Source organism: Stegostoma tigrinum, chromosome 8 (assembly GCF_030684315.1).
Source record: "Stegostoma tigrinum isolate sSteTig4 chromosome 8, sSteTig4.hap1, whole genome shotgun sequence".
In the NCBI taxonomy this organism is placed as follows: Eukaryota; Metazoa; Chordata; class Chondrichthyes; order Orectolobiformes; family Stegostomatidae; genus Stegostoma; species Stegostoma tigrinum.
Genome location: NC_081361.1, coordinates 6,347,537 through 6,357,240, shown reverse-complemented (window position 1 = coordinate 6,357,240; position 9,704 = coordinate 6,347,537).

Genomic DNA, 9,704 nt, shown 5'->3' with positions numbered 1-9,704 from the left:
TTAAGTCTGAAATGCAACCCTCCACCCATCACCCTCTGCCTCCTACATTTGAGCCAGTTCTTTATCCAAATGGCTAGTGATCCCTGTATCCTGTGATCTAACCTTGCTAAGCAGTCTGTCATGTGGAACCTTGTCAGATGCCTTACTGAAGTCCATCTTGAACATATTGACGACTCTGCCGTCATCAGTCCTCTTTGTTAATACTTCAAACAACTCAGTCAAGTTAGTGAGACACAATTTCCCATGCAAAGCCATGTTGACTTCTTAATCAGCCCTTGCCTTTACAAATACGTATAAATCCTAACCCTCGGCAGTCTATCCAACAACTTGCTCACCACCAGTGTCAGACTCACCAGTCTATAGTTCCCTGGTTTTTTTTCTTTACCACCTTTCTTAAATAGTGGCACCACATTAGCCAACCTGCAGTTTCCCGTCATCTCTCGTGGCTATTGATGGTCATAAATATCTCTGCAAGGGGCCCAAGAATCACTTGCCTAGCTTCCTACGGTGTTCTCGGGTACACAAGATCGGGCTGTGGGGACGTAGCCACTTTTACGCATTTTATCATGTCCAGCATGACCACCTCTGTAATATGAACATTTTTCAAGATGCCGCTATTTGTCAAACACTTTTCATTTAGTATGGTTAATGAGATCATGTCCCATTCTTTGAACTTTTGAGAGTGTAGCCATCAATCTGTCCTCCATAGGCCAGTCTGCAGTCACAGTAAAAAGACTGCTCCGTTACTGTTTATACTAAGTGGAAGAAGCTGTGACATGTTTTGCACCATGCCCATTAAACAGTGTTGGGTGGAATTGGGAATGGAGGGAGTGGAGCAGGTCCTCATTTCCTGACTATCCAGATACTTGTTTCTCTTTGTACAGTCTTGACATATTTTCTGTCCTTGTTCTGCTCAGTGACTTTGTCCTTCAACATATGGTGCACCATGCTGAGTGATGGCGGTGAGGTATTTTGTCGGAGCCTGTGTGATTTCATGGAAGTGTAATCCTTTTTGAAGAATTTTAAAATCAGAGCAACCACATTTCATAGTTCAAAAATAGATTTTCAAATCTTTCAAATTCGAAAGGAGTGGTCCGTATCCTATTTAAAATCCTGTCCTTGAATTTAGTTTCTAATTCAATCCACTGGGTGGTGCTGGTCAGATCTCCCAATCGTAAGATTACTGCCAGTAAAGTGGAGATTCCATGACAAATCTGTCATTTTGATTGGGAACATACGTGCATATTGTGAGTTTGTACCTACCTATCTCAATTTTGTTGCTTCTCCCCCACTCCTGGCCAAAAATGAAAGCAAAACATAGAGTCATACAACATGGAAATGGACCCTGAGATAACATGGTGTGAAGCTGAATGAACACAGCAGGCTGAGCAGGAAAGTTGATGTTTCGGGTCGAGATACTTCTTCAGTAATGGGAGAGGGTACGGGGATTCTGAAATAATTAGGGAGACGAGGGAGGCCCATAGGGCCAGACAGGTGACAAACAGGTCAAAGAGGTGGGGTTAGAGCCAGTGAAGGTGAGTGTAGGTGGGGAGTGAGGGAGGATGGACAGGTGAAGGAGGTGGGATGAGGTTAGTGGGTAGGAGTTGGGAGTGGGGCTTGAGGTGGGAGGAATGTTTAGGGAGGCAGGAACTAGCTGGACTGGTTTTGGGATGTGGTTGGGGGAGGGGAGATTTTGAAGCTTGTGAAGTCCACATTGATACCCTTGGACTGCAGGTTTCCCAAGCGAAATATGAGATGCTGTTCCTGCATCTTTCAGGTGCCATCATTGTGGCATTGCAGCAGGCCCAGGATGGACATGTCGCCCGAGGAATTGGGGGCGGGAGGGAGGAGTTGAAATGGTTCGCGACTGGGGGGTGTAGTTGTTTGTTGCGAACTGGTGTTCCGCAAAGCAGTCCCCAAGCCACTGCTTGGCCTCCCTGATGTAGAGGAGGCCACAATGGGAACAGTGGATACAGTATATCACATTAGTAGATCTGCAGGTGAACATGTGTTTCATGTGGAAGATTTTCTTAGGGCCTGGGATATGGGTGAGGGGGGCGGTATAGGGGTAGGCTTAACAGTTGCTTCAGTTGCAAGGGAAAGTGCTGCGGATGGTGGGGCTGGAGAGGAGTTGGAGTGGACAAGGGAGTCACGGAGAGAGTAGTCCCTCCAGAAAGCATGTAAGAGGAGGGAGGGGAAAAATGTCTTTGGTAGTGGGGTCAGATTGCAGATAGTGCAAGTGTTGGAGGATGTGTTGGATTTGGGGGTTGGTAGGGTGGTACTTGAAGATGAGGGGGATTCTGTTTTGATTATTGCGGGTGGGGGTGTGAGGGACGAGTTGCGGGAAATGCAGGAGACATGATTGAGGGCATTTTTGATCACTGGAGGGGAAGTTGCGGTCCTTGACAGAAAGAGGACATCTGGGATGTTCAGGAGTGGAATGCCTCATCTTGGGAGCAGATGCAGTGGAGGCAAAGGAATTGGGAATTGGGAATAGGGAATAGCCTTTTTGCAGGAAGTTGAGTGAAAGAAGGAGTATTCTAGGTAGTTGTGGGAGTCTGTAGGCTTAAAGTGGAAATCGGTTTCCAGGTAGATGCCAAAGATGGAGATTGAGGTGTCCAGGAAGGAGAGAGAGGTATCAGAAATGGTCCAGGTTAGGTTAGGGTGGAAGATGTTAGTGAAGTGGATGAACTGTTCGAGCTCCTCGTGGTAGGATGAGGTTGGCCAAAACAGTCAACAATGTAACGGAGGAAGAGATGGGGGACAGGGCCAGTGTAGCTTTGGAAGAGGGGTTGTTCCATGTATCCTACAAAGATGCAGGCATAGCTTGGGCCCATGGCCACCCCTTTGTCTGTAGGAAATGGGAGGAATTGAAAGAGAAGTTGAGGGTGAGGATGAGTTCGGCTTAGCGGATGAGGGTGTCAGTAGACGGGGACTGGTTGGGCCTGCAGGACAGGAAGAAGTGGAGGGACTTTAAGCCATCTGCCTGGGGAATGCAGGTGTATGGGGATTGGACATCCAGAGTAAAAATGAGGTGCTGGGGACCAGGGAATTGGAAGCTCTGGAGGAGGTGGAAAGCGTGGGTGGGTCACCGACATAGGTAGGGAGCACCTGGACCAAGGGGGAGAAAATGGAGTCCAGATAGGTGGAGATAAGTTCGGTAGGGCAGGAGCAGGCGGAGACATTGCAACATCGCTCCACCGACCGTTGTACCGACCGCTGCCTTCACCGCCAGCATCTCCAGACAAGACAATAACACCCAGTCCAGCCAAGCCTTTACCATCCCCCTCGACCTCCCCCTTACTGAGGAGGAACAGTCAGTCCTCAATAAAGGACTCACTTTTGTCCCCCTCCACCCACACATTGACAATTACAACTCTAGTTTAGACATTGAGCAGATTTTCTGCTGCCTCCGCTTCCGCGCTTATTTCTTTAACCATGAATCTAACCCTCCCCATACTGACTACTTCTTCTGCCTTTATCACACTCCATCCTCCTGGACACCACACCAAGGCCCCCTACCCTCCCTTGACCTCTTCATCTCTAATTGTCGTCGAGACATCGATCACCTCAAACTCTCCACCCGTCTCACCCACTCCAACCTCTCTCCCACAGAACATGCACTCCTTCGCTCCAATCCCAACCTCACCATAAAACCTGCAGACAGGGGAGGTGCAGTTGAAGTATGGCGCACTGACCTCTACATTACTGAGGCCAGGCACCAACTCTCTGACACCACCACCTATCGCCCCCTTGATCATGATCCAACCCCCGAGCACCAAACCATCCACAACCTCATCACTTAAGGTGACCTCCCACCCACAGCTTCTAACCTCATCATTCCCTAACCCCGCATCGCCTGCTTCTATCTCCTTCCCAAAATCCACAAACCTGACTGTCCTGGTTGACCCATTGTCTCCACCTGCTCCTGCCCCACCGAACTGATCTCCACCTATCTGGACTCCATTTTCTCCACTTTGGTCCAGGAACTCCCTACATCCGTGACAACACCCACACTCTGCACCTCTTCCCGAACTTCCAATTTTCCGGTCCCCAACACCTCTCTTTTACTATGGATGTCCAATCCCTATACGCCTAAAATTCCTCTACTTTTTCCTGGCCCGCAGGCCTGACCGGTCCCCCTCCATTGACACCCTCAACCGCTTAGCCAAACTCATCCTCACCCTCAACAACTTCTCTTTCAATTCCTCCAATTTCCCACAGACAAAGGGTTGGCCATGGGTACCCAGATGGGCACAATCTATGCCTGTCTCTTTGTAGGATACGTGGAACAATCCCTGTTCTGAAGCTACACTGGCCCTGTCCCCCATCTCTTCCTCCGTTACGTTAATGACTGTTTCGGCATCCACTTCACTAATGCCGACCACCCCAACCTTAAATTCACCTCGACCATTTCTGATGCCTCTCTCTCCTTCCTGGACCTCTGTCTCCATCTTTGGCATCCACCTGGAAACCGATATCCATTTTAAGCCTACAGACTCCCACAACTACCTAGAATACTCCTCCTCTCGCCCACCTTCTTGCAAAAAGGCCATCCCCCGTTCCCAATTTCTTCGTCTCTGCTGCAGCTGCTCCCGAGATGAGGCATTCCACTCCTGAACATGCCATATGTCCTCTTTTTTTTCAAGGACTGCAACGTCCCCTGCACAGTGACTGAAACTGCCCTCGACCGTGTCTCCTGCATTTCCCGCAACTTGTCCCTCACACACCCTACCTGCAAGAATAACCGAAACAGAATCCCACTAGTCCTCACATACCACCCCACCAACCCCCAAATCCAAGCATCATCCTCCAACATTTCTGCCATCTGCAATCTGACCCCACTATCAAAGACATTTTTCCCTTCCCACCCTTGCGTGCTTTCCGGAGGGACCACTCTCTCCGTGACTCCCTTGTCCACTGTACATTCTCCTCCAGCCCCACCATCCCCGGCACGTTTCCCTGCAACCGAAGCAAGTGCTGCTCCTGGCCCTGTACCTCCCCCCTCACCCCCATCCCAGAGCCTGAGAAGACCTTCCACATCAAACGCACGTTCATCTGCACATCTACTAATGTGATATACCATATCCGGTATTCCCGTTGTGGCCTCCTCTACATCGGGGAAACCAAGTGGAGGCTTGGGGACTGCTTTGTGGAACACCTACGCTCAGTTCGCAACTATACCTCCCAGTTGCGAACCATTTCAACTCCCGTCCTAATTCCTTGGACTATATGTCCATTCTGGGCCTCCTGCATTGCCATAGTGACGCCACCCGAAAGATGTAGGAACAGCATCTCATATTTCGTTTGGGAACCCTGCAGCCCAAGGGTATCAATGTGGACTTTTCAAGCTTCAATATCTCCCCCGACCGCATCCCAAAACCAGCCCAGCTTGTCCCTGACTCCCTAACCTGTCCTTCCTGCCATCTATCTCAAGCCCCATCCCCATCTCCTATGTACTAACCTCATCCTACTGCCTTGACCTGTCCGTCCATCCTGGATTGGCCTATCTCATCCCTAACTCCCCACCTACGCTCACCTTTACTGGCTCCATCCCTGCATCTTTGATGTGTTTGTCTCCTCTCCACCCCCCCCCCTCCCTATTTATTTCAGAATCCCCTTCCCCTGCCCCCATTTCTGAAGAAGGGTCTCGACCCAAAACGCCAACTTTACTGCTGCTCTGATGCTGCTTGGCCTGCTGTGTTCATCCAGCTTCACACCGTGTTTTCTCAGATTTTCCAGCATCGGCAGTTCCTACAATCACGGAATTAGACCCTTCTGTTTAACTCATGCATGGTGACAGGATATCCTAAACTGATTTAGTCCCAACATTTGGTCCACATCCCTCTTAAATCCTTCCTATTCATGTACCCATCCAGATGTTCTCCACCACTTCCTTTGGCAACTCTTCTGTACACCAACCACCCCTATGTGAAAGATTTGCCCCTTAGGTCCTTTTAAATCTTTATCTCACCTTAAACCCATGCCCTCTAGTTTTGGACTCCACACTCCTGGGGAAAAGCACCTTGGCTATCCGCTGTACCCATGACCTCATAATTTTATAAACCTGTATAAGATCACCTCTGATGCTCCAGGGAAAATAGCCCCAGCCTATTTAGCCTCCCCTTAAAACTCAAACCCTTCCACTCTGGCAACATCCTTGTCAATCTTTTCTGAACTCTTTCAGGTTTAACAACATATTTCCTATAGTAGGGCAACCAGAATTGTACACAATATTCTGAAATGGACTAACCAGTGTCCTGTATAGCCACAGCATGCCATCCCAACTCCGGTACTCAGTGCACTGACCAATGAAGGCAAGTGTGCCAAACGCCTATGTCAGCACCCGGTCTACCTGTGACTTCACTTTCAAGGGACTATGAATCTGCATTCCAAGGCCTCTGCTCGGCAACACTCCCCAGGACCTTATCATTAACTGTACAAGTCCTACCTTGACTTGCCTTTCTAAAATGCAGCACCTCACATTTATTTGCATTAAGCTCCAACTGCCTCTACACTTCTATGTTTAATGCCGCTTGGAATAAAGGACAGCATCCCATTGGCTACTGATTTAGTCCCAACATTTGGTCCACATCCCTCTTTTTGTCTTGGGCACCAGACACATCAATCTTTCTATAACTCAGAATGCCACAGTCATTCTTCATTAAGGTACTACTCTGCTGAAACTCATTCTTCCCGACAAAGTGAGCAACTTTATATGTTTCCACATTATACTCCATCCGTCAAACATTTGCCTACTCACCTAACTTATCCATCTGCAATGTCTACTTTACAACATACTTTCCTACTACCTATTTTGGTTTTGAATGCCTGCTTAGCTACAGTGTCATTGCTCCCTTCATCCAAGTCATTGATAGAAATTGAACGAAGTTAATCCGCAGTAGAACCCTTTGTGGGACTCCTCTCTTCAAACCCTGTAATCGGATAACAATCCATTTATAAATACTGTTTTCTGCCATCTAATCATAGAACTAAAATGTTACCACCTATACCATGAGTTTTTAATTTCTGCAATAACTTTTGATGTACCTCCTCAAATGCCTTCTGGAAATCCCAGTTTACAGGCAGCACATATTTAGAATTCCAATAAACTGGTTAAATGTGATTTTGATAAAACCATGCTGACTGTCCCCACCTGCCTTTTTCTTAGCGCGCACCTATAATATCTCGATTGATTCCAAAATCTTCCCTGCAACAAACATCAAGATAGTGTCTGGATAGTCCATTGTGTTTTATTTTTGCTACCCCTTACCCTGCCTCTTAAGAAGAATTGTATTTGCTATTTTCCAACTTAATGGAACATTATCCTGAATCTTAATAAGTTTGGAAATTCGCAACCTCTTTTAAGAGGCTGCAATGAACTTCACCTGGACTCGGAGTTTTCGCAGTTCGCAGCTCCGTAGTGTGTTTCGTACCACTTCCACCTCCTGATTTATAGATATTATTGGAACACTTTTTGTATCCTTTATAGTGAAGACAGAAATAACTTCATCTGCTGTTTTCTGAATTTACGATTCATTCCTGCATTTCAATTCAACGTTCAGTCTCTAGAGGACCAACATTCTCAGTGCACGTGCCTTTCTTGCCTGTTCCAAAAATATGGGCAGGCAATACAGTTGTCTTGTTTTCTGCTGTAGAGAGCAATGTCAATCTGTTAATCAATACCTGTTGAATTTTAGTTATTGGTATTGGCTTTGGGGTTTATGGAGGTTGTAGACATCTACCATTTTACAAGTTGTTCAGTAGTTATTTTTGGTAGAGCTTGGTGATCCATGCAATTGGTGGTATGGAACATAGACATTGTGCTGTGCCTGAAGGTGTTGCACATTTATAGTAATATATTTAAAATTCCCAGTAAAGTTCAAGAACTGCTCATCTGATGTCATTTGAAATCTATTGTGTGTGTTGTGGGTTGTGGTAAGGAGTGAGGAAATACTGACCACTTTTTATACAGTCGTTTCTGAATTCTGCCTCGACTGTATGTCTGGCCACCATCTGTATTCTTGTAATCCAGTTTACTGAATACATAAAGTATACCAAGAAGGACTTGTTTTGCCTTACGTTTAAAGTTCAAAAGAAAGGTAGTTTGAATTTAACTATTGTCTTCTGATCTCTTAGTACTGTCAGGTTCATTATTACAGCTTTTATTATAAAGGGGAATTAATGGACATTGAGTTGCTGACTTCAGGTATAAGATTTCTGAGTTTCATCTCATGAGACTGTCAGTGATTTGTTCAGGATTCATTTGAAACTATTGATTCAACAAGTGAAAAATGTGACAACAACAGGAAATTTTCCATATGTCAGTCAAACACAGCTTTGCTTGATTAATTCCTGAAAATTGCAAGTTTAGGTGAAATAATTTTAGTGGAGTCTGGTTTTCCGTTGGAACCAATGCCAAAGCCAGAGTTTGTTTCCTGAGGACGATTATTGTCCAGAAAAAATAGCGTAAATGTTGAAATGTGTGCGGCACTGTGCATTTCTATTTGAAGTAACTTGCAGAACAAAAGCAGGAAACCTGAAATGAAGAAATCAGGCTTTTGGCTTGCAGACTCATCTTTAATGAAAATACTTGTCCAGGTACTGTACATACTTCAGCTATTACCTGTTCAGGTAAAGTACTGTAGAGTACAGCACAGCAGATTAGATTAAATTCCCTACAGTTTGGAACCAGGCTCTTCGGCCCAACAAGTCCACACCGCCCCTTGAAGGGTCCCACCCAGACCCATCCCCCTATAACCCACACACCCCTGAACACTACGGGCAATTTAGCATGACCGATCCACCTAGCCTGCACATCTTTGGACTGTGGGAGGAAACTGGAGCACCCGGAGGAAACCCATGCAGACACGGAGAATGTGCAAGCTCCACACAGACAGTTGCCCAAGGTTGGAATCGAACCTGGGTCCCTGGTGCTGTGAGGCTGCAGTGCTAACCACTGAGCCACTGTGCCGCCCCAAATTCGGTTTTAAAAGAAGACTAAGTTCACAGCAGTTCCTTACAGGTACATGCAGCAGAAAAATGTTGAAAATGAAATCTACTACAATAGATAACTGTTTTAAAAAAAGCAATCTTCACCTGCAGGGTGCAGACACAATGGTAATAAATCTTGCAGTGCAACCAGGAGGTCTCACTGATTATGTGACCTGTGATGAGGTGAGAGGTGCAACGATTGATGCGAGATGCAACCAATGAGTAAAGATCATTAAAATAGAATGGTATTTTAAATGAAGAGAGAACATGTAAATAAGACAACTTTAAAACAAGAGAAACTTTATAAGAAGAGACTTAAAATCAGTACTCCATAAAATAAGAGAGTTGCCTTATGAGGGAAGATTGGAGAGACTGGACAATTTTCCAGTTTAGAAAAGTGAGGAGTGATTTCATTGAAGTACGTAAGATCCTGAATAACTTTGATAAGTTGGATTTAGAAAGCACCATGTTTCTTCTTGTGGGTGAGTCCAGAGCGAGTGGCTTGTCCTTTTACTATAGACCTGAATGTGCTTGCTTCTCAGGGATCTACAACCGTGGAATTCTGTCTCGAAGGTGGTGGAAGTGGATAGTTTAATTACTAAGATTCCTGTTAAGCAAGAGAGTCAGATGTTATGGGGGTGGGGACTGGGATGAGAATTTGGAATTGGAAGCACAAATAAATCAGGCATTGTTTTATTGAATGGCAGAGC